Source organism: Cydia pomonella, chromosome 7 (genome assembly GCF_033807575.1).
Source record: "Cydia pomonella isolate Wapato2018A chromosome 7, ilCydPomo1, whole genome shotgun sequence".
NCBI lineage: Eukaryota > Metazoa > Arthropoda > Insecta > Lepidoptera > Tortricidae > Cydia > Cydia pomonella.
This window is the reverse complement of record NC_084709.1, coordinates 17,535,645-17,562,092: the sequence shown is the minus strand read 5'-3', so window position 1 is coordinate 17,562,092 and position 26,448 is coordinate 17,535,645. Positions and strand designations below refer to the sequence as shown.

General features: G+C 35.8%; 2 protein-coding genes across 3 annotated transcripts in view; one reads left to right on the top strand and one right to left on the bottom strand.

The window, feature by feature from the left end:
- LOC133519507 (synapsin-like) overlaps positions 1-26,448 on the bottom strand; it is a 145,153-nt gene that overhangs the window by 10,670 nt on the left and 108,035 nt on the right. The gene's annotated exons all lie outside the window — the stretch shown is intronic.
- The window catches only part of LOC133520025 (metalloproteinase inhibitor 3-like), a 58,148-nt gene continuing 41,802 nt past the window's right edge, over positions 10,103-26,448 (top strand). For both annotated transcript variants that reach the window (XM_061854275.1, XM_061854274.1), the window contains exon 1: positions 10,103-10,306. The gene's annotated coding sequence lies outside the window, so the exon portion shown is untranslated. The remainder of the gene's footprint in view (positions 10,307-26,448) is intronic.

The window sequence follows — 26,448 nt, the reverse complement described above, 5'->3', positions numbered from 1 at the left end:
ACACCCTGAATATTTCACAAAGCGTTCATGCAAAGAAAATATCAGATCACAATATAATAAAAAAAGTACGTTCATATCTGCTATTAATGTCTTCAACCATCTGCCAAACGAAATAAAAAGCCTCGAAGGAAATACTTTTAAAAGATGCTTAAAAAACTTTTTAATAGACAAAGTCTATGTAAACCTAAATGTATATTAAAATATAGTTTAAGATAAAATATTAAAAACTAGTTTAAGTTAAAAATAATTGTATGCCCGAGAAGGGTAAAACTGTTGATACTCATCAAAAAATGTACCTAATAGTCATATTCTTGTACCTACACAGTTTGCACAATAAATATTTCTGATTCTGATTCTGAAGGTGCGATTCGGTCTAGGATATTTAAAAGTTAAGTACCTAACATATTTATTACGCCATGTAGGGTCAGCATCAATAGTAGCGGATGAAACAACGCTCCAAAAGTATCTGATATTCCGGATAACTTTTCCAAATATTGATAAAACCATAAAATTTATGTTCAAAAGTATATTTTTTAACGCCTTCATTGTTCTACATACATATAGAACAAAGTCACAGAATGGTAGATACTTTTGAAACCTTGTTTGATTCGCTACTTTTGATGCTGACTGTACCTATGTATATTGATAATAGTATTATTTAGATAATGACTTTTATCTCACTGTACTGATTTGTTTTTCGCACCAATTTTAAGTTTTTGTTTAACCCAAAGGTTGCCTAGTAGAGAATGCTTTAAGGCATTTGTACGTCTGCCATTTGCACTTTATTGTATTGTACAATAAAGGTTAAATAAATAATACCTATGTCGCAGTTATATTTATTTATTTTGTGTTGTATTTATTTCCATATTTTGTAATTATCTGAGGCATCGCCCCAACAAATTAACTAATTTTACGTAGTTTTTCTTTGTCTTGAACGAAAGTACCTATTCTTACTGTTCTTATCTATGCTGTCAGAAACCAAATGTAGTTTATATTAACGCTGTTGGTCTTAAGAGCAGCTAAAATCTAAAAGTTTTGACAGACTGGTTATCCTTTAAGTTGCTAAAAACACTTCCCAGAACTCTTAATATGAATTCTCATGTTCTTTAATCTTTGTTACAGACACCGTAACTAATACTTGATGCGGTGGCGATGATGGTACAGGACAGAGTTAAGCCGAGTAACGTTTATTTGTATGATTCACTACTTCTGACTAAACAAGTTTTAGTAATCAAATCACCCACTATTTCCCGTGAAATGCGATTACGTCCATCAATCAGGTAGCAAGAAACTTGGCACGTTTTCAATAGCTAAAATCATCCTCTAAATGTGTACTATTGACAAACAATAAAATGACGATTTAATAACATCTCCGGAAACTTTATCGTAATCTTGAAGGTCATTTTATTTTATGCGTAACAGACGAATGGAAATCGGAAAAAGTAACGATAAATATTTTTATTTAAAGCATAAATCAGGTCAGTTAATATAAACCTTGTGCATAATGTGAATGGGGTCGTGTTTACAAAATGATATTGCATAAGCCAGTTGTAACATTTGATATGAGCGCGCAGGGAACTAAACAATAAGCAGTAAAATGTTTTAATTGCTTTCTTCTCGGTTCTACATCGACCAGACTTTGAATCACATCGCTGGGGGGGGGGGGGGGGGGGTTCCAAATCAAAACATTAACACGGCAACGGCATACATTTCCAAAGCCGTATATATACGGCTGCATAAATGCATTCAGGCACTTATTTGTAAAGCTCCGAATTTTCTGGACTGGACTTCACATACAATGCACCCTTGAATTTCTTCGCAGATGTATGCAGGTTTCCTCACGATGTTTTCCTTCACCGAAAAGCTAGTTAGTAGTTAGTTAGTAGTTTTATTTATACTACAAAATTTTGCGAATCCACTTTCAACCAAACCAATGTGAGATATGCAATGTACCTGGTTTCTATTGTATTGGTAGGTACTAGGTATTTAGTAACAGATAGTTTCCACCGTTTATGTAATAGCAATGAAGGCAATATTGTGTAACTAGTGGAAATTATTTATCTAAGTACAGTCAGCATCACATAAATGGTGGTAACTTGCAAGTCTTGCAACTAATTTGGGTTATGAAGTAATTTAAAGGTATTCCGATATATTTGGAATTTAGGGTAGGAATAAGGATTTTATGGTTTCATATTTTCTTATACTTATTATACATGACGGCCCATTGATGGTATCCTGATCTCTCAAACACATATCCATCTCGCCGGAGGCGGCGTCGTGGGCGGCTCAGTATCAAGTGTTTTGCTCCGCAAAGATCCCGGTTCTTGTACGCTAAATTTGATATAAATTTAATTTCAACATCAGTACCTCTCGCGCCTACACACATGTAGTGCGCAGCTGATGAGCGCTACAACACGATACAGGAATCAAGTTAGTATCATATTTAATATTTCTGAATACGTCTTGAGGTATACTTCCTGCGTCTTCCGATGACGCATCCATACCCAGGCCAAAGCAAACTCAGCGTGTATATTGCCAAAGATGGTATGTCACCGATGTAGTTTAGTGATTAAGCATTGTTGTCCGGTCAAAGCCTCAGTTTTCGAACATGTTTGCCTGTTGCAAAGTTTAAAATCCGCCGAGTCAGCGACTGGGTTTTACGTTTTTTTTCCTGGAAAGTAAAAATATTTTTTTTTCTTACATTGCTGGAGTATGTATCCAAAAGGACACGGTCAATAATAACTTTAAACCTAAACGCAGCTGCGTAATCGAATGAAGAAGAATGAATAAGTTAGGTACTGACAACAATTGCTAGACTGCGATCGTGAATGGTATATAAGTAGAATATCTGAATTTTATATCGATTTAAGTACTAATTATTTTTTTCTACGACGTATGTCTAACTAACACTGCAGCTCATCAGTCAGCTGACAACTAGATACTCGTACTCATGGTATGGTGGTGGCATGGTACTCATGGACGCTGTCAACTATAGCGTAGTCATAGGCGCCATTTGCATATTTGTATTAAGTAACTGTATTAATAGACAAATGTAGGCTGGCAATGCAGTGTGTACAAGGGAGCTCTGAGAACCTTACTCACTATCAGAAATATAACACATACGATATACGAGTATATAGTGAGTGTGAGCACGGATTATAATTATTTACCTAGCAGTGTTATTGTGGTTTTCTTTAAGAACGCACTATACCTGGGTGTTTGTACTGTCTAAACCTTGATATAGTGAATCGATTCAAAGGAATATACATGAAATATCAGAGTTTTTAATTTTTAGGAATATATTTATATTTTTTGTATTATTATTCATGCATCCCGTTTTGACCAGGTTTCGTAAGATAGGACAATTTAGATATTTATGTAGTACCTAGGAACAAATAATAATAACGGCTTCCTATCCTAGTCGGTAATGAAAGATCATTAGTGTCATTATTACCACGAAGCAGGAGGTCGCGGTTTCGAATCCCGGTAAGGACGTTTATGTTGATCACGAATATTTATTCCTGAGTTATAGATGTAATGTTAATGTATATTTAATACTGTAATGTATTTATTCGGGTGTTTAAGAGTAAGTTTGGCCTGGCCAGCCACATAAGAGCTCATAAGAGGAAAAACCCTTGATTGCTGAGGTCGACGTCATCGAAATCGATGTGGAGGACTATATATATATATATGTATTTATACATATGTATATTTATCTATATAACTAAGTAGTTATATCATCGCCTAGTACTTACATCGTTATAAGCTGTGTGCTATGAAAAAAAGAAACATTTATTTACATATCCATTATATCAGGCTGTTTATTTGGTACCGGAAATAATTTACGGGTTGAATGTATTGGTTATATTGAGCAACTTTTACTATGAACCAATCACGAAATCGCGAAAAATAAATTTAGTCCCCCATAGAACATGTCAAAGTCAAGCCGAAATGTATGAAACAGCGATTTTTTTTCCCGATTTCGGGGTTGGTCCCACAGTAAAAGTTGCTCAGTTTGACCTATACATTCACTCCGTAAATTATTGCAGGTGATTAAATAAACACCATGCAATACAGACGTATTACAATAACTGTACAAATACTAAACTAAATTAATAATTAGCTTAAATCTCAGGTAGGCCCTTGAGGCATTGTAATTGTAGCTGGGCTTAGTTTGGGGCTAGATCGATCTGTGCAAGATTGTCCTCAAATTTATTTAACTTGGCCATGTTACCATGTCCAATAGCTAAAGACTAAGCATTGGCGCCAATGTCATACGGAGCACAAGATTTGCTCTTTAGCCACCATTATCAATAGATCAATCTACCGATAACAGACTCGTAGAGGCATTCAATTCAAATAGCCTAACAAGTTGTTGACAATAGCGCTTAATGACTATAAGCAGGCGAGAAATAATATCATAGTGTCTCAATGGAGTATTTATTGTAGTTAAAGGACGAGGCAATTGTCATTTATCACTATGACCGCCTTTGATGTTATCTGTACGCGCCGATTGGTACTAGATACACAAATGCGTTGAGCGTTGTGCATTCAAAGTCAATTTATCTCATATTTATTGCAGTCGTAAGCTATTATAGCGCCTGTAATGACAAAGTAGACGTCCGCGTAACGATATAATTGCACGTTTTACACGGTCTGACTAAGTTACTTATTGCCGACATCCCTAAGTTACTAACTTATTCGAGAGCTAAGGTATTAGTAATATTAACTAATTAGTCGTATCATTATATTTAGTAATGGTTTCGCGGTTTACCTTGTGTATTAAAAAAAAACATTTGAATGACAGGAATTATGAATTGGTCTCAAGGGAGGAAAATAAATAAATAACAATTACAATGAATCAATATTTGCGGTTGATCGGAATTTTATTATTTGTGGTATGTGGCTAGACGCTAAAAAGCATTACCTTGTTTTTGACCTGAGGAAGAGTTAGTTCATCGACTAAATTAACTCGATACACACAGCATAGAGCGTGGCTATGAACTTTATGTTTTGATTTTGTGCCTCTATCTTTACGAAAGAGAAATAGCGTACGATATAAAAATCATGGTTGTAGAAAGACAATTCATAGCTGCGGGTGTTAATCCGGGAATGGACGGGAGGCGTATTATGATTGTAATAATAGGATATAAATTATATCTCGATATGTGATGGATAATTTGTCAGTGTCTAAAGTGGCGATTCTGGTTGAAGAAATTTCACATTTAGCCTACAGATCAGAAAAAATATGTGGAGTTTACTGCCATGTAGGCTGGCAGTTGGAGAGGCACTAAAAGAGAGAAATGTTTTGAACGTTAAAAAATATGAGGTTTATGCTCCCTTTTTTGTCTAATTAATTATTCTAGATTTAAATGCTTTAGCGATTTTGACTTATCTGTGCGGTTTAAAATTAATTTAATTTGAATATTAGTAAAATAGTGGTGATTAATCTATTTTTTATAACATAAATAAAATTAAAAGTGTTTTTATTCTTAGTGATACCGCCTGATATTAGCGAAATTAGAAGTCGTCAGCGCTCAAAAGTTTAAATTGAAATAACTTTATTTCGAACTTGACGTCCATATGATTATAACTTATATATCTAGAGTTCGTATTACAATTATTTAGACAAAACAAACAAAACCGAAACATTACATAACAAGGCGGCCATATTATAGGCGGCTAAGATAATGTTGCACTTTGTTACCCTGCACACGTTGCTTGCAGTGTGACAAATCTTTGTGCAGCAGAGTGAAATATGAAACACTTATTCCAACCACTTCCGCTGAACAAACAGATACATGATATTTAATCAAAGGTATGCACCTAAACGTAAAAATACAAGTACCTAGTCGTTAAAATCAGAAGTAAGTCTAACCTATTATAGCGTACACTAGTAATGTTAACGTATGTCTACGGTCAGATGAGGCCAACTCTTGACTTAGATCATCCTTGAGCGGCTTCCTAATTCGACGTTAATAAAGCTCTAATCGATTACAGCTATCTATGTATATAGTCAGAAACCTACTGACGCATGCGTTTGTTATAAAAACCGAAAGAGTTTGATAATTTACAAAACATCTCATTGTTATATCGACATGTCAAAGCGGAACTAATGTAATATTTGGATTGTAATTGCTGACCTACTTAGTTGTTAGACTAAACTATAATTCTAAATGTCCTTACAATGGACTCATATAATAAATATTAGAATGTGTAAAAACAAAGGACTGCCGGTGAAGGTGGTATATAGGAGGAAATTGCAACAGTTTGCCCGTGCGAGGCTCGACCCAGTTTGATAAGATACATCTAAGTATGTAAGCAGCCAGCAGTGTGATTATAAAATGCATGCGATGCTAGAAAATTAAGAATGCAAATTTAATTAATACTCGTAATATCACAATACCTATCATCTATTGGGCAAATGCCCTGTCTCTAAAATTAAAAGAGGAATGAAAGGGTAATTCCACAATATATACAAAGTATATATTTACCTATTTATGTATGTATATCGTCGTCTGTTACCCATAGTACAAGCTTTGCTTAGTTTGTGGCTAGGTCAATCTGTGTAAGATTACTCCCAAATATTTAATGATTTATTATGATGTCGAAAGTGTGCCAAAATTACAACTGCCCAAGTGCCCATGCTCGTAGAGAAAGCGTTTATAGCCAATGGATTCAATATCCTAGCGATAATGACCTTACAAATATTTTCCATAGTATGATTAATTGTCCAATCTGTATAACAGCGTATCTTTATGAAAACTTATTCAGTCATTAAATGTTACGTGTAACTAAATTCTAATATTGAATACAGCCCAGAGCCTTTTAACCTCTGAGAGACCTAACAATAACCATAAATATTACTTAAGATCAAGACGACCACGGGCCAAACCGAATCAAGTAATCGAAACGAAGGGACCATGAAATATATCTTTATTAGGGAACAACATACAATGTATCATACATTCTTGCAGCTTCTGGGCTTTCGAATCACGATTGTACTATACTCGCATAAGTAAAGGCACCTCCCGGTGTTAAAAATATTCAGTGTGTCATTCTTGAGATTTTAATGGGTACTTATGTTGAACAAGATAAGTATCAAGTGTCCTCCCGGTATGTGTCGACGTAATACATTTTCAGATTTGAGTCGGACCCCATTTATGGTGACGAATAATACAAACAATAAATCGACGGGTACTCGTGTAAACAACTTTGTAAAGAATAAATAACTAGCTTCGGAAGTGTACAAGTATCTCTGTAAACCCACGTTTCTAAGTAAGCGGTTTTCTTCGAAACCATGTAGACAGGAGATACTACAAATATTTGGATTATAACTTTTGATTCTAACCATACGAGCTACAAACTTAATGTTATTTGGATCACGATCGTGGATTTGGAGTGTTTGTTGTTTGTTGGATCAAGGAAACAAAGGCCGGTTCTAGGTCTGAGAAGATTATGATTTTATTGACAATTATCTATTAAATATACACAACACACCTACACTATCTGATATTAAGTTGTTGGCTGAATGTGTGTAAAATGATACGAGTAGCTTATTATTAAGGTGTAAACCAGTAAACTAAATTCACAATAAATGAAACTAAAAAAAAGTCCCCTAGTAATAAGTAGAGCATGTAACGTGCGCTCTTCTTTCTCGTAGTGGCCACCTTTGCGTAACTGCTCTTACTTTGTATTTTATAGGGTTCCGTAGTCAACTAGGAACCCTTATAGTTTCGCCATGTCCCTTTTTTCGTCTTTGACATCCGTCCAAGGCTTTGCTAGAAATTTGCAATTCGGCATAGAGATATAAACTTCTCATGTCAACAAAGTGGTAACACAAAAACTATTTTTTTTTGGGATATACAAAATTTTTTTTCGCTTTAACCTACCTACTATGGTATGGGGTTGGGGGTGTTGTTGGATAGGCTTTACAAAACGAACACGGGTTTTCATGAACAATTTTTTGATAAGGTAAATTCGGAAATAATCTCTCCGAAAGAAAATAAATATTCGTCCCCTAACTTTTGAACCATGTACTAGAAAATATGAAAACAATCGTGAAAGTAAAGTAAGGACTTTCAATGAAAATTATAGCAAACATGATCGGTTAGGCCATTTTTGAGTTATCGCAAAAGGTCTACCCTTCTAAGTAAAAAAAAGCGGTCAAGTGCGAGTCGGACTCGCGCATGAAGGGTTCCGTACAATTTAAGACGTATTAAAAAAAAATTTCTTACTAGATCTTGTTCAACATTTTACCACTTTGGAGTTTGGACACACATTTTACCACTTTGGAAGTGTCTCTCGCGCAAACTATTCAGTTTAGAAAAAAATGATATTAGGAACCTAAATATCATTTTTGAAGACCTATCCATAGATACCCCACACGTATATGTTTGATGAAATTTTTGTTTTTAAAATTTTATGACGTATTAAAAAAAGAAACTACTCACTAGATCTCGTTCAAACCAATTTTCAGTGGAATTTTGCATGGTTTTTTTTTATGGTGTATATAATATATTTTTTTTGATTTTTCATTCTGTTATTTTAGAAGTTACAGGGGGGGGGGGGACACACTTTTTTTCACTTTGGAAGGTTCTCTCGCGCAAACTATTCAGTTTAAAAAAAAAAGATATTAGAAACCTTAATATCATTTTTGAAGACCTATCCATAGATACCCCACACGTATGGGTATGATGAAAAAAATTTTTTTTTTTTAATTTCATGACGTATTAAAAAAAAACTACTTACTAGATCTCGTTCAAACCAATTTTCGGTGGAAGTTTACATGGCAATGTATATCATATATTTTTTTTAGATTTTTCATTCTGTTATTTTAGAATTTCCGGGGGGGGGGGGGGACACATTTTACCACTTTGGAAGTGTCTCTCGCGCAAACTATTCATTTTAGAAAAAAATGATATTAGAAACCTCAATATCATTTTTGAAGACCTATCCATAGATACCCCACACGTATGGGTTTGATGAAAGTATGGGGAACCCCCAAAATTTATTGTTTTTTTTTTTCTATTTTTGTGTGAAAATCTTAATGCGGTTCATAGAATACATCCACTTACTAAGTTTGAACAGTACAGCTCTTGTAGTTTCGGAAAAAAGTGGCTGTGACAGAATCGGACAGACAGACGGACATGACGAATCTACAAGGGTTCCGTTTTTTGCCATTTGGCTACGGAACCCTAAAAACACCGTACAAAGCGCTCTGCAAAGGCACCCTTTTGCTTTTAATGTACAGGATACTTACAAATGGTGTTTAGCACTTTGTGACAGATAACTACGGAACCCTACGCTGTCTACATGCCCTTGGACGGTTTTTTTTATTTGTTATCTTTTTTTATTAACATAGTTTTTAAGATTTTCATGTTAAGAACTTTATGGATCAATGATCAGTACCCCTAGTGTAAATATTTTCGACAGCGAAACGTGACGTACGCGTTTGCGTTTAGTGTCATTTTGTATGAGATTTTTGACTTTCCAAAACGTCCCGCTTGGCGCGCTGTTCAAAAACCCATACAAAATGAGACTTAACGCAAACGCGTACGTCACGTTTCGCTATCGACTAAAATTACACTAGGGGTACTGAACGATTTTTATTTTTAAGAGGAAAGGTACTTCAGTGTGTGAAAGAACAGTTTAGTCATGATTTCATGAAATAAATAATAATGTGAGTAAATATCCTTATCCTTGTTAGAAGGTTAGGTTAATATTTTCTTTTTATGTGGCAAAGCCACAGCGAGGCTACGAAAGTAGGAAAATGGACAACATTTTCCGCATTTCATTGCAACTTGGTGATCCACGTAGAAAATGGCAGTTGTTCGGACGAATGAAAGCACACGTAGGTACTCTAGGTACATTGATAGATCTGAGTTGACAAGTAGGTTACATACTCGTACAATGTTGACATTAGCTGCATACTTACCTCGGTGATGTCACATGCGAAACCTAATAGTGATGAATCACGAGCTTTTACCGGCGATGCAGCGATAAGCGGCTGCGTGTGCGATGTGATATCAGCGCCATACCCACGTGTTAGTGTATATTGATGCCTTTGGTGGGCGCATAATAACTGGTCCGGCCCAACCAAACGTTCAGTTACTGATTGCTCGCTACGAGGAGCGCGTGTCGAACGAAACTCGGCGCCGGCAAGCGCGACCACATACGATAAATCGAATTTAATCACTCAAACAATCGGACTTTGAAGGAGTTTGATGAACTAGTGATACAGTTTCGCGGTGCTTGTGACGTCACCTTGGATGACCGTGGAATCGCGGCTGAAAGACCTGTACAGGTGCATTTGTTTACTTTTATGTTTACACTGTTTTCGGCTACGTTGATGTTTTTCTAATTTGAATAATCAAATACTGGATCATCACATCTAATAAAGTATATTAGGCATTATTTTTTAATGATACATACATTTCAATTAATTATCATAAAATTAAATTAAGTTTGTCTTATCATCTCTAACACTATATAAGATGCAGTAAGGTGCACTCCAATGACTTAGGCACTTGCACAATTGATAATGAACTAACAGCTAGATATAAATACAGTACAAACAATTGCTAATTACGCAATGTTTATGGAGGCGAAAGTTGGCACACAGCTCCTAAGAGGAAAATCCGATTGTGTTGCTTTTACAGAGGACCGGTGAGCCAGTGACCGACAAAATCCCAATGATCGACTTCTATAGTTACTTAATCGAAGAATAGGAAATTAAGGAATTGTTTGTTATCCAGCAATATCAGATTTCCAAAAAAAAAATTAGGTATTTATTGTTACAACTTCGCTAAAACTGATTCCTTTAGAGATCAGGTTTGCTAAGTTTGTTGACTTACAACGATATTAAATAATGCTCGAGAAGCAAACGTGACACATTTTGTAAACATAGTTAGCGTTTGGTTAGCGTTCTCGCGTTTCATGTAGTGTTTGCTAGTCAATATTGTTAACAATAGCTGAAATAGGTATGTGCTAGGTTCAGCAAGGTGCAAAACTATCTACTCCGCTAAGGCACTCAGTATAATTAGATACGCATGTAATACTTAGATCATCGTTGTTGAAGTTTTTGCTAGTTCTTCAATTGTAAAGACTCTTTATCATGTCTCTAAGATCAGAAAAAATATAAAGTACCTATACCTACTTGGCATGCGACTGCATTTAGCAACAACCAAATTTAATAATGGATTGTTATCTTGCCAAATTTAAATCCATTTTTATTATGTGAATGTGAATGCGCACGTACCAATACTTCTTCTTACTCACGTTGTCCCGGTATTTTGCCACTGCTCCCATGAGCAGTAGCCTGGGGTCCGCTTTAGAACTAACGCACGTATCAATACGATTCCAATATTAATACGTCCATTTCCTTATGAGAATCAGCCCCTGTTCCGGACAATTCAGGGAAAGCAATTAGGTATATTGAAACATATAACGGGGTAACTAGATCATGCGCTATTTGCAGATTTATATAAATTACTACCGGTAATATTTACAACGAAGGTAGGCGACATTTCAGTGCAATATAAAGATTTTACCTTTCATGAAACTTGACGAATTACGAAACTCGCGATAAGCTTTCAAAATGATTTTTATCGAAATATTAATTAAGTGAAACGAGGAGACTAATTAAATTGGTGAGACTTTCCAAGTTCTGTATGTAATTTGATTTTAAAGGTTGACTTATTAAGCGAAATGACGGCCGGTATCGCTATAATGATGGGTCGGAGTTAACGTCAGAGGATTCCGCTTATGCTCACAACTTTACTGCAGTTCTTTCTGATAGGTACTTGTTTACCCTCTTCGTTTCTCGTAGCTCAGTGTTAGTTACGCCACCACGAACAATAAACAAACTCGACACACTATGTGTGTTAGATTACGATGAATTAATGGGCGTGAGAAGCTGTCTATTAATAGAATAGTGTGGTTATTTGTAGCAGATTCAATTGTAAGTCAACGGCAGGGTGCCAAAGCCAGGATGCTTGAGGAGGATGTGTGTCGTTAGCGGTACGCATGGCGGGACCCACTCTGCTCTATTGATTAATCAGATCACTTTATTGCATAATGGCCAGTTTGTACGGGTTGTCTGCGGCCAAGACATCACGTCTTATTTTCTGGGTGTCATCGCGACTGATAAGATTATGGCTTCTACGTGCTCTATTTGCTAAAACACGTCTTACTGTCGTTATTATCAAGACCAGCAGCTTAAGGCACATAAGTGTTATATATTAGCCGATAGTTCTCTATTTTGTTTCCTATTTTGCATGCATTTTTGGTAACTAAGAGGAGAGTATATTTATCCATTCATTAAAATCTGAATTACGCGAACTTAACTAACAACTATTCAAACTTCGAGCTATATCTATTTTTCTGGGAAATCAGATAGCTTCAGTCTTAGAAAATTAAAAACCAGCAACTGAGAAAACTTCTCAGCGCGGGGCAAGCACTAATTAATCCTGCTTTGAGAGGCTTTTCTATTCAAATGTATCTTGTAATTACATAGGCATGTAGTTAGCCGTGAAATCGCTGGACATTTTAGCGTCTTGTCGTTTTAATAATTAATCTAACTAACCTGCAATGGCACTTCGAGTTACTGGGACGAACTACTTACACCCTTTACAGGTACTTCGGATACCTACAGGTCTAACTTCAATATTGGCATAAATGTGACCGCGACCGGCAAAACATTCCACTCTGACACTTGCTATAAGGATGAGATTTGCTTATATCTTTTTACGAATAGCCTGAGAAGGCGTCCTTGTGGCACGCGACAAAGTGTGACGTTTTGCCGGCCGCGGTTGCAAATACAGAGTCGTGTTCTATGAATCAAATCAAAAAAGTGATGGAGGGACTTATTGGCCTTAAGAACTATCTATTAGATGCTCAAGTATATTCAGTGAAAAATAATTTTAGTTTAGCCCTTAAAGTCCTCTGTCATTGGTCTTCATTTAATCCACATTGAGCGCGACACCACCGTGTATATAGAGGCGACTATTCATCTGTATTTTCTTTCTTCAAAAATAACTTGGTAGAAGATCGAAAGAAACGGGCACATCTATCTATACACTTTTGTAATTGGTTTTCACCAGGTCTCGAAAATCGACAAGGGTCGCGTTTGCCCTACGGAATCCTTTTAAAGTTAAGTAAAGGTAAACTTTTCCAGTGTTTGGGGAACCTTGTTCTTTGATGAATCAGGGTCTAGAGAACTTCACCTAGTAGGTACCTAAATTATATATTCGAAATTAATTGAACCGCCAAAGATTCAAGGAATTAAATTGTTTAAAATGTAAAATGCAAACGATGCAATATCTTATTCATTTAAATAACTATTTTGCCTACTACATAAATGACAAGCAAAAATGATATATATATATATTATAAAATTATAAACACTATGGAAATCACGAGGATGATAAGTCGTGGGATATGTTACCGCTAGAAAGTTGGCTTAAAACGAAGGTCTAGTGTCAAACCCCGACCCTCGACCCGGCTCGCGGAAGAAGGCAATCACGAACGGAGATAGGCATCAACACCGCTTGCCTATTACTAGTGCTTTATGACGGTAACGACTGCACATTGTTATGATTTAACCTCTGGAGAATTGAAATTCTAATTCGGTAGGACAATGTTGCGACTGCGGATATAAATGTAAGTAGGAACAAATGTGGGGTTAAAGGTTTATGGATTAACTATTACGGGCAGGTAACTATGTTTCTAACATTTGTAAACAAATAATACAGTTTCACTTTCAAGTACCTATTTTAATTAAATTTAAAAAGTCGTTTGACGAAAGTTTGCCATCTTGATTAGAAACAGCAGATTTAGGTACTTGTATGTAACTTTTGTAGATTGTACATCATCGATACAAAGAAAACATCAGCAAGACTCATGAATACCTATTGAATTGCATTTGATCAAGTACAATTGCAACTCGCAGTAATATTCCAGGAAGACGCCACTATCGCTCCATATATCTAATCTAACGGAATAGATAACTGAGCATACAAATTGTGGATGTTAAAACAATAATGGGCTAGGAGTATTATTAATTGTCTCAGTATTGTCTACTCGAAGTAGCGTGGAATGCCGGCACACGATCGTGGCTGACCCAGTCGCCAGTACTCGGTACCTGTCTTTAGTCGCAATGTTCGCTTACTTCGCTTCCGAATATCCACGGCGCGGATTTTCGGAAAAACACAGCAAACTAATGTTGAGAAAGCCGTACTCAAATAGAAAAAGGTTTTTACGTTGAATAGATAAGGCAAATTCTACGAATTGAATTAGAAGCTAATAAAACCGTTATCTTAATTCAAAGCTGCGGGCCGAACAGTATTGATCGAGTTCGGCGTCATAAATACGGGGAATTGAATAAAAGTGAGCCGGAAACGGCAAAGTGTAAAATTAAGCGACGAGTTTTAAATGTCCATTCCTGAGATAATAAAAAGCGAGAGAAGTAATATAATATGTGTGATTTGAATTGAACGGTAGAGGAAATATCGAAGAACGGACTCCGATCCCGCGCTGTATACCACAAGCCGCAACTGTAGGTCTCGCGTTACTGCGCCCGGGAATCAAAACAATGAGTCCATCTATTGAGTGCAGGTGACAAAAGCGGTCGCCTTTCATTTCCATTGAACACACCTACACGAACTTTAAACACTATACCTATTTCAACGGCAATGTTTACAAAGAAGGCATGACATCAAGTACTCCTATTTCGTTCAACAGCAGAAAGCAATTATTAGATGACATTTATCTGTGGCTATCAGCCACTTATTACTTTACAACTCGCACTAACTGGTGTTTATTACCACACGTATATTAGGTGGCTATGGAACTGGGACGCGCACCATTTTAGCATCTAGCACAGACCTGTCATTGCGAAACCTAATATTGGCATTTAATTTAATTTCTTAGGTATGTGGATATTATGACCAAAATTATGACGCTTGGAATTTCAAGTTCCAAACTCATTTCAAGAGCCGAGTAAGTTTTCTTGGAACTGTGTGCATTTTTATATTTTCTATTAGGAGTTTGGCCGGGTATATTAAGTTAAGGATACAGGACTTGGTGAAGTATAATTTGAAAACTCTTCAAAAATATAGATATAAGTATATATATATTTCTTTAACTAGCGTTCAAGTAACTTTTGTTTGAGTGAATTAGAATGAATGAATGGAATTAGTAATTTATTCCAGAAAACGGGATTGTAATTGAACTTTGTTATGAATTGACATGTTAATAAAATTTTGACTACTTTACCTTAGGGAGATTATCAACCGATAAAACTCACCGTTTATTTTATCTTGTTTTGTCAACATCATGATCCCAGCGCGTTAGATTGGTCGTCCCATTGTCGTATATATATAACTGTCCAACAACTGGACTTTTGACGGTAAAGTTGATGATAGCACATACAAGTTCAAAGGTAACGCAATCGCGGTGGCTAACTAGAAATTTCCCACGATAACGGCGGGCAGCCGCGGTATCTGAAGACCGACAATGGCGTCCACCCACGTGCGGGATTTATAATATTAATACGTGAGGCGCCGCCAAATTATAGCCCAAATCAAAAAGACCCTTAAATCGAAAGGAAGTTAAGACCTTACTAACGTTGTTCACGTATGAATACAAGTGTATGTGCCATAAGCGACCAAAGTAATAAAGACGATAAGATACATTGTTGATAATGAAACATTGACCGTGATAGCCTCATACCCATATGTTTCCTTGTTTAGGATGAAGTTTATGTTTCATCTAACCTTGTATTTTCCTGGCTTAGCTCAAACAGACCTCAATTAGTATTAAACATTATTTCTAGCGGCCGACTCAATAATTAGCAGTATTTCAAGAATATAATTGCATTCCATATTTAATAAATATATAAGTATGTATTTTTTGTGCAGATTGTATCACGTAAGGATGACCCTATTTCGTGATATTCAGGTTCGCGAATCCTTGTTATTATGATGGACGCCTAAGTCCGCCCATAATCATACAAATGAATAAATGACAAAGGACTCCAATGATTCGAGCTACACATAATGATCCTCTAAATAGGTACGAATAAGACGTCGAGATATACTTGTATGATAAATAGTTGACAATAGTAATATTAAGTATTGATTCATGTGCCATCTTGTGGGTTATTTACTGTCTAACCCGTATACTGTGTATATCGCTTAGAAATTCATATTTTACATCTCGATTACTTGATAAATGGCTAGATCAATATTTGATATTGGAATAAGATATCTTTTATTAGATACTATATAACTTCACTGGCAACACTGGACGTCAGATTTCGCAGCGCAACGTGATGATACTCAATCACACATTTTAATATATCAGATATTTCTTAAATGTGAAGTAGATTACACGTTTTGCCCGACTGGGAAAGGTGAGAGACAGGATGGGGTAATAAAGTTTAGATTTATTTTTATAGATTACTATGTTGTTAGTAGTCAGTTCACTATTTTCTAATTTCTTTAATGTGTATCTCGTTATTTACATAGTAAATTATTTTACATCATACGAAGTATATAACTGCACAAATGTTATTAAAAAAAAATGCAAAAAATTCAGAAAAGTTTCACTGAAAACTAACTAAACTGATCTAAGCCGTATTTAAAGCCAGAGGACGTGCACTGATTGCTGCCGTAACATGAAACCTTCTTCTGCCGAGTGCAGGATCGGATTATATGTGACATTATATGGAAGATAGCATCATATCACAGTGCATGACTATCTAGTAGTGCCTGCTTAGCCCCGGCGCGGCGCCGTCGCTAACGGTAATACGAGATGCCTTAAGCTCACTCCATCCCCGATGCGCTCCTCACAATTAAGATCACCTGTAACTTTAGTATTTGTTTTCTAACAATAAATTCTAGCTGAATCCTGACCGATGTTGGAGAGACCATACCAGGTCCGCAATAATGATACCGCTACAGAAATATCTAGCTTTGACTATATACCTACTGCGAGCAGAATCTTCCGAATTTAGCTTCTGAATTAATACGAGTACGATTAGGGAGCTTTCTGCAGATGGTTATGTCATTTGCTTTTGTTTTGAATTCACAATTGGTCGTAATATGTTTTTGCTATTTTCACGCTCTATCTTGAAGCCATAAAAATGTGACATAGGTAGGATGGTAATCGTTACAAGCAGAACTAGTTACAAGCTGCAAATATCCTAACAGCGCGCGGCACGCTGGCGACTCGCGGCATTCAGGCGCCGACGCTTCCATGCATTTCTTAAAGCGATTTATAGCTCAAATCCACTTTCTATGTTTATTTCTGATACGAAGTTTTAGACGAAATTATTTCATCCCACTGATGAAACATAATGGGAAGGATAAATTATGAGTGAATCTACAACGAAACATGCTAATGAAACTGTCAGGGAATCCGTTTGCGACAGTCGTGTTGTAATCGCAATAAATTCGGGCCAGTAATAAAATGCGGTTCTAAACAACAGGCTTTATAATAACAAACGGGAAGTTTTATTGTTTCTTGTTCAATGCCGATTGAATTCTATTTTTAATACAAAATTCAATTTGTTACCTTTCATAAAGTAAGTAAGTAGTATAACTTATATGTTATTTTTCTTAAAACAGTGGAACTTGTTTGAGATTAAACAGCCTTCAGCTTATTTGAGAAATACTGGGACTTACCCGCGAGCCAGCTAGATTATTTATGTTCTGAAACTATTTTCTCCGATTAACCCATAGTTATTTCGAAATTTCATTGGTCCGTTAGTGTTTTAAAACTTTTGAACAGATGCCTTTTTAAAAAACTTTTATCACAAATTAAAAAAATGCTAATATAACTTCGAAAAAAAATTCTTCGAAAGCATGAAAGGTATCTTATAACCGTAAGAATTAAAATAAAAACATTGGATGGAATAAGTAAATCAGCATCAGAGTCGTAAAGTTTCGTAATTTGTCGTCTCGATGATTGCTTCGAGATCCGAGAGTAAACGTATATTTGTGGAAAAGCAATATTGTCATCAATTGCCCCTTGAACACAAATAACTTTTTGTTACCTGCGCAGCCACCATAATTATTGGTAATCAAAATTTCATGTCTCAATTTTGCCAACCAAAAAGATTGATTATTTACATTGTGCTTATAATAGTCATAAAGTAGTGGAATTCCGTTACAAATTATATGAAATTATGATTTATGTAGTTACGTTTGATATGACGCCTTGTAAAATTGTACTGCTGCTACTGAATATAGTATAGTTATATTATAATATATGTATGCACGTACTCTACTAACGACGCTAATATCTAACTTGTAGAACATGTGTCAGGCGGCCGGGTCGGGACTATAATGTCCTCCTTAGAGTGCGGTTTAGTGGAGCACTGCACATGCGCTAGCTGGGGCATTACGTTAGACACGTTAAACGCCCGTGCGCGGAGGTGATCATAATATGTGCGCCGCCCGAAATAACTGGGCGATGACGTGACGAGAAGGACGAAACTATAATGCAACTCATTAGGTAACATTTATTTTTGATTTTATTTAGTCAGTTAATAGTTGCGTACAGAACTGAAAACTACTTCCAAAATTCAAAATAACAATATTTGTTCTACAGTCAGCATCAATAGTAGCGGATGAAACAACGCACCAAAAGTTGATATTCACACGCTGATATTCCGGATAACTTTTCCAAATATAGATAAATCTCTAAAATGTATGTTCACAAGTATATCTTTTACCGTCTTAATTGTTCTACATACGAGTATAGGACCATAACATTTTGTTAAGCTGTTCAAGAATGGTAGATACTTTTGACACCTTGTTTGATCCGCTACATTTGATGCTGACTGTACAAGAGACCCGAGCCAGGGGCTCTCTACACGTTCGAATCTAAATGCCATTTTGATTTAAAAGCATTCATTAGTTCGTCTAACCATAGTATCATGCTGTTATTGTTAGTCAATTACAGTTGATTTAAAGTGTTTAGTAATCCTACCAGTGCGACAGATCGGTTTTGTCGGCAAGGTAGAATCTAAAAATATCCATAGTCTTTGTAAATGCTATGGTTTCTTTGTCTTTTTTGGATAAATACTCTAAAATTGACTTCAACGCGGACTTGGCATTGTAAAACGAAAACAACTCGAATTCAATTTTTGCAATTTTCGCTTTACATAGTTACTTATAACGTACCAACTTCAACACACAAACGAGTCATGAAAAAAAGACAGACGCATAATTACCTAAACATAAACACAAGAGTTTGATTGTTTGTGTAATCAATGGAATTTAATTAACTTAAACTGGTTAGATAGTGATAATTTGAATATTTTACGATGAAAAACCTGTGAACTAGACGTCGGCGGCGGTGGGCGATGCAGCCGGACGAACATATGCTTGCATTTGCGCTCCATTGACGGGAGCTCGTCTGACGTAACCACTTGAGGAGCCGCTTGTTGTGTCGTTAGATATTTACTTTATTACCGCCATATTCATTGCCGTTGTCAAGGCCAATCATATTGTAAGAAACATGGCGATGGACGCCGCCGCGGTTGTCTTACGTCTGAACAGTAAACAAGGAAAGTTCCTGTGTATATTGTTGTAGGCGCCGCTTGTTTTTACAAAATCCAGCTCGTTTTACGAGAGCATCACACATCAGTGTAATCACCTAGTTTCCACTCCTCCTATTCAAAATTATTCTCTGTGTAAACATCCTGCGCGGCGCGAGCGCAGTGTCGAACAACATGATCCAGGTTTTAAGGCGGCCAAGGTCAAACTCCGAGTGAATTCGCGTTAAAAATCGTTTTCATAAACTTACCTCATAGCTAGAGATGGGTGCTTTGAGTAAATACTGAGTATTTAGTCAGTATTTACTCAAAGCACCCGATAAATACTCGTATTTACTCATTTAGGTGAGTAAAACCGATTGCTAATAAAAAAAATTGAAATGTGAGATTTAAGAATTAAATTGTTTTGTATTGAAGAGTGTTAATGTATCTATATTAACAATATTTACATAATAAAAAGCATATCGGACGCTTAATTCTTGAATAATAGAGGGTAATCATCAATGGGAGGCAAATTGTGATTAATACGTAGTTAACAATTTTGTTTTTAATTAGATGGTATTATTTTTAAAATATGGGACTTAAGTTCTATCGATGTTCTAGATAACTGCATGTCGCGCAAAAGTGCGTGTTTACGCTGCACTTACGACCTTATTAAGGGTGTTTTAAAGAAAACTCAAAAATGGCTCAACCGATCATGTTCAAAGTATGTTTTTTAGTACTCTATTCTACGACTATTCTCCCGATATTTTTTCATATTTTTTTTGAACTGTGGTTTGAAAGTTAAAGAGTGTTAACATTATTTCGGCCTTTAGAAACCGGTTTTATCCAAAAGTACTAAATTTATCCAAAAAAGTTTTTAGAAACATTCAAGTTATTTTTAAAGACCAATTTAATGATGTGTAACACGTTGGTGGTTTCTGATTTTTTGTGACTATTAGTTACATGTGTGGAGTGCCCTCCTTAAAAATAACAATTTTGAGTACTTAATCCAGTAGTGGCTTACAATATACACCCATATTTCAAATTTATATTTCAGCACTTTAAATAGTTTAACCCACCAATTTGGGTATAAACGATTAGATACTGCTACTTAAATTGAGTAAAGACCGAGTATTTACTCAGTATTTACTCACTACCCATCTCTACTCATAGCACGCTAATTATGGTACTAATAATGAAGTGATGGTATTGGCTCTATCAATTTATTACTTTACAAACACAACACAATTACTCCATTGTAACTCGCGATCGTAACATTTTCTATTTAAAGATGAAAGCGAAACACGAGAGAAATGCATTTAGTAACTAGAATTGTAGCAAGATTAATGACCCGATTTAATTTTCGAAGCACTATAGATGTGTTCAGCGCATGAACAGATGCAATTGTACCTACTGCAACTATGCATCGATTCGGGGTACTTTAGATATTATTATTCATTAAGTAATAATAACTATTGGATAATAGCCAAAGTTAGCGCTGCGGGAGATTTATTGTCTAACATCACGTGAAATACGCTAGAGGGACTGCCCGATTCTATGCCATCGATCATTTACGAGAGCATAAAGTGGCAGCAGTGTGCAATTTTACTACTGCCACTACTGCTGTAGCAGGAATGCTCTCTACATAGTTTCGAATACCTATTGGAATATAAATAGACGACATATTTCACAACTGATCTAATAATAAAATGTCACTATTTCTCATTAGTCATAATACTAATATGTATCAGGGTATCAATGCAATATGTAGGAGGTAGGTTGTTTATTTCACTTTCAAAACTCTCTGGAAAGATAGGAGATAGGTTCGGGAGGAAATTTCTAAACCTGTTCAAAGCAATCGATCGCATGGTCGTCGACTTTATTATAATTTATCTTAGTGGTTATTAATTAAACGCCGAATGAGTAATCCCTTTCTAGCTAAGACAAATACAGGTTCTAGCGTTTTATAACGCATTTTGATTCGATATACGTGTAACAAATAGTTGTTTGCATATTACTATACCTTATATTTATAACCATGATGTAAGTTTTTTCTTCGTATGAATTTTATGTGTCAGATATCAAACACATCAACTCAGTTATAAATTAAAAGTGAATCGATTATAGCAGATTAAGTTACGGGCGTTTAAGGATAACCTTGACCGTATGTCGAGTTAAAACTCCGTACAAGTATTTGATGCAGACCAGCTGTTGGCATGCATCCAAAACTTTCTAAAACGATTAACTGTGAAGTTTCAATTAATCTCGTATGCGGGATGAAGAATGCAACGTTCCAACAATGACCTAATGTTTAAAGGCCTGATTCCCGCATACTCGTTGAGAGGATCAATTGATGAGAACAAGTAGCGGGAACCATATAATTAATCGTATGAGGATTTTCCGAACAATGAATACGTGATTCATAATTATTTGTGATTATTCTTCAGGAAGAGAGGCAAATTGCCAAACGTTGCACTGCGTTATTGTTTCCAAAGATTAAGCTGTATTTATTGAACTTGTAGGCATATTACATAAGTATTTTACAAGGGTTTATTTAACTTGCAAAGTTACTACATTTAAGCTTGTATTATTTTTTAACTTGCCATGTACAGTACATGTATCAATGTAACTATGTATGCGTCCAAATTTTACCCACTTCTCGGGTTCTGAGTACCGACGAAGCTGAAAATTTGCATACATATGTGTCGGGTGACAATGCAATATTATGGTACCATGGAGCTGATCTGATGACGCAGACAGGAGGTGGCTATAGGAACTTTGTGATATAACAACGCAACATAATTGTGTTTGGGGTTTTTAGAATTGTCTCGATGAGTATTAGTTGCCTGTAGAAAGAAAAGTCTAGCTAGCGATAAAAGTTTGTACCAAAAATTCAACTTTCCCCAAAAACTTATTTATTTATTATTATTAGAGTATTATGTAAATGTGTATATTATAGAATGCTCCTGTAGGTAAGCATTCTTGAGCACAAAATATAATGTAAACAGACACATGATAAATGGTTCGTTTGCAAATGTAGGCATGTTGTTGATACTTTGCACTCAAAAACAGTGTGTTTAACATATTTCACACCGAAATTCCTAAAATGCAGTAACGTCATAATATCATGTTTAGCTTCATTTGCAAAAAAAAATCAAATAATAATAAAGATTTGTTACTTTAGCTACGTGTTGTTGATATTCGACCTTCCATGCTACGCCGCAAAAATAACCTACATACCTGTAAGCACCTACTGGCACGTTAAGTGCATACACAGGCCAGACATGAGATAAAACATCTGTCACTCGTGCAAATTAATATCCTCTTGACACGATAAATAGGATTAATGAACACGAATAATGCAAAGAACAGGTAATTTTAATTTGGTCACTGGTATACATAAAAACCGGAGGGCATCAATTACGAGTATAAAAATGACTTGCAATTATTGGATATCATTTACGATAAGATACGATGCAAAATGCTGTTGCAACACATTAGTTGAGATACCTAAATACGAGCTCAATGGAGACTTATTTCTGATATAGAACCCATTTCATTTACCTTTTTATACCTTGTAAAGCCATGTAGTTGTCCAACACTGTGTGGTTTATTTCCAAACACTTGAACACATAAATATTGAGAGGTAACACGCCTACTTGCGTTATAAAGACGCGCGGCAGAGCACCGCTCCCACCCAAGAAATAACTTGCTGTAATTCAACGATTGTGGACTCGGAAGCGACAATTTTATGGCTTATTCAACGTGGAATCCCACTAACCACAAGTGAATCTTTTATGATTTAAGTTTATTAACAGTCCACATAATATTACAGCAAGTAATAAATTTATTTACAATGATAATATGAATTCTATAGTTTTCCAATTATCATTCTTTTGTAATGTTCTTGGCGTTGTGTTAAATTAAACCACAATATACTTCGCAGTTTGTTTACGTATAGAGCTTAAGCAGATCAATCAAGTAGGTTTCTTCTGGTTTACTTTCGAGAGCTATTCATGATTGAAGTAATCACAGTGATTAGGTATGTGGGCTAATCCACTAGCCCACAACAACAATCGAGTTCCATCTCAATTTACCTACTATCGGATAGAAAGCTTTATCAAGAATTTATTAATTATACGGAGAATAAACGGGACCGTTGAATATTCTGATATGGTTTATTGGTTTAACGATAGCAACTATCAATGGTTAAGTTTCATTTAACGTCATAATATTTAGGATTACACTATCAGCAAAAGAAGAAATCGTTACGTTAAGATCTTAAGATACAAATGTTAATAGTAAATATTTAAAGAGTTTGTTATTTATAAATCAAAATTAAAACTATTGGGATAGTAAGTATAAAAGGAGCTCTAGCATATTTTTAGAGAGCGTGTTCTTCTCCCAGCAACTGTGCTTTTCGGCGTAACTATATCTTTCCATGACGGTAAGTCATTTGTAATGAAGCAAATCTGCTGTTTACCACTCATGCCTAAATGTTTTTAATTACTTCAGCTTAAGTTAATTTAATTAAAGTAAGCCCAATTTTGAACCACGAGTAACAAGAATCTTATGCAAATTGCAAGGTATGAGATGCAAACCAATTTGCTGCCGAACCTTAAAAAACTAGTTGTGATTGTAATAATATTCCTAATCTAGATTAAGTAATATGAATATTATTAAATATTAATCATTTAAAATCAGTACCTAAAATTCTACTGCTAGCGAGGAATATGACACAACATGTGCGTTTAATTACTTTACTAGAAGATGATAAAATTAACTTCTGCGCGCTGATTTCGAGTTATAAAATATACACCTTATTTTAAAGAAAATATCTCGTTAAACAAACAATTGACAGCAACATAGTAATTCTACATATGAAACTAAGTTTAAATGCGACTTATGTTTGTTGACCTTGGTGTTGTTTGAGCGATAAGAGCAGCATGCGCGCGGGCAGTATGTCAGCGCCGGTGCATAGATAACGCGATAACGAGATTACTGCGCAAGAGACCAATCAGGTATATAGGTCCTGATAACAGTGAAATTAAGGTAAACGTCCTAGTGCTCCACACGCGTATTCCCAGACAGACGTAAGTTTAAAGATGACGTGTACTGTACTGGGACCGACTGTGACGAGTACTCGGACGCGTAAGTACCTTAATCAATTATTTTTCTAGTACAAGTACACAGGAGCAAATTTGTTTAATTGTACTGGAAAAGAGAGATCATGATGCTCTTTTACAAATTTACTTGCCAAGCCAGTGTAGAGTAAGTTTAGACGGACTCTACGTTGTGTCACAATGACCATATGGAAATATCATTTTAACACCAATCCTGGCGTTTCATCAAAATTTAAATAAGTATGTCCCTCATAAATATAAGTTTAGTCTAGGTTTCTATTCCGCAAAAGAAAATTAATTAACTAGATTATACCTACTAAACGAATAGACGACGTATTCGTATTCATATAGTCTACGCGTAGCTAACAAATGCAGTAAGGTCCTATTTCCTTGTTATATTGTTTGATTTTACTACTTTACCGACTTTGTTAGTTGCGCGGTATTGCATAAGTATGTGTATAGTTTTAAGGTAAATGTCAACGGTTGCATTTATTTCTATGGAATACACATCTATGCTTGCCCACATACCCATGCCCACACTGCAGTAGGTATATTAAATATATTGGCTAGAAATACTGTTGAAGATTACGCCATGTCTTGTAACCCGATAACTGTAATGAACAGACGAAGCACAAGACCAGGAACTGGGCTAATGACGCTATATGCACGCGCGGACTCAACGATCCAACAAATTGAAATGCGTTATCATTAAAATAATCCTATTATTGTATCAGCGTCCAAGTGGCGCACGACCATGTGGCAAATCGCTTACCATTACGTTAATGAAACGCGTCATTTGTACTAAAAGTCATTAATTACTTGCCCGGTTTAACCGCGCCGGTCACTTTGTTATGATTACGCAGTACCTACATATTGACATCACTTAGAGCACATTGAAGTGGGTGGGTCATGTTTACACTTTAGACATGGCTGCAGCCGCGAGCTATGTACCGCAACGAAGGTTGATAAACAGGGTCAGAGAAGCATTATGTCGAAGAATTCAGATGATAAAATATGTACACCGGACACAAGTGAGATTTAACACATTTCGTCCATGTATGGATATGTATTTCGTCCATGGAAATGTGATACGAATTTCATGGCTGCCTACTATACGACACAGTGATTAATCAAGGGAAACAAATGATGTAGTTCTTACGTGTATCTATATATCGCGGTCCTTGTGAAATTTTGACACGCGATAATACCAGTCGCAGACATATCGTAGTACCTAAATATGTCTGGCATCATATGTAGGAATGCACAAACAATAAATCGGTTTGACATGACAAGACGACGTCCTTCAGCTGTCAACGTTTGTGTATAAAACGTTGACGCTTAATTTAAAAGCAATGTGCTTTTTCATGCGTCATACTAGTGTCATACTCTTGATAAAATTAATGGTACATTGTGTATTAAGGGTAAACAAAAATGTAAGAACGAGTTTGAATTGAAGCCCGAAGGCGAGGGCTTCATTAACACGAATTCGAAATTCCTGAACGCCCGTGACACGCACAATGTTTTTGCTGTCACAAAGTTGAGGTTAGAGTAGGCAGAAGCCTACTATCTTACCTACGGACATTACAGCCCTAGGTCGAAATTTAGGATTTACGGACCGCATCGCCTACGTCTAGTAACATCTATTACGAGCAAGTGTGATGAAAACTGATTTGATATAGCAGTTTTTTATATCTTACCGATTTCAATAAGGAAGTCGTACCTGTAATGTGTGGATTGCAAGTATCTATTATGCTTAATTAATATGTAATTACAGTTATT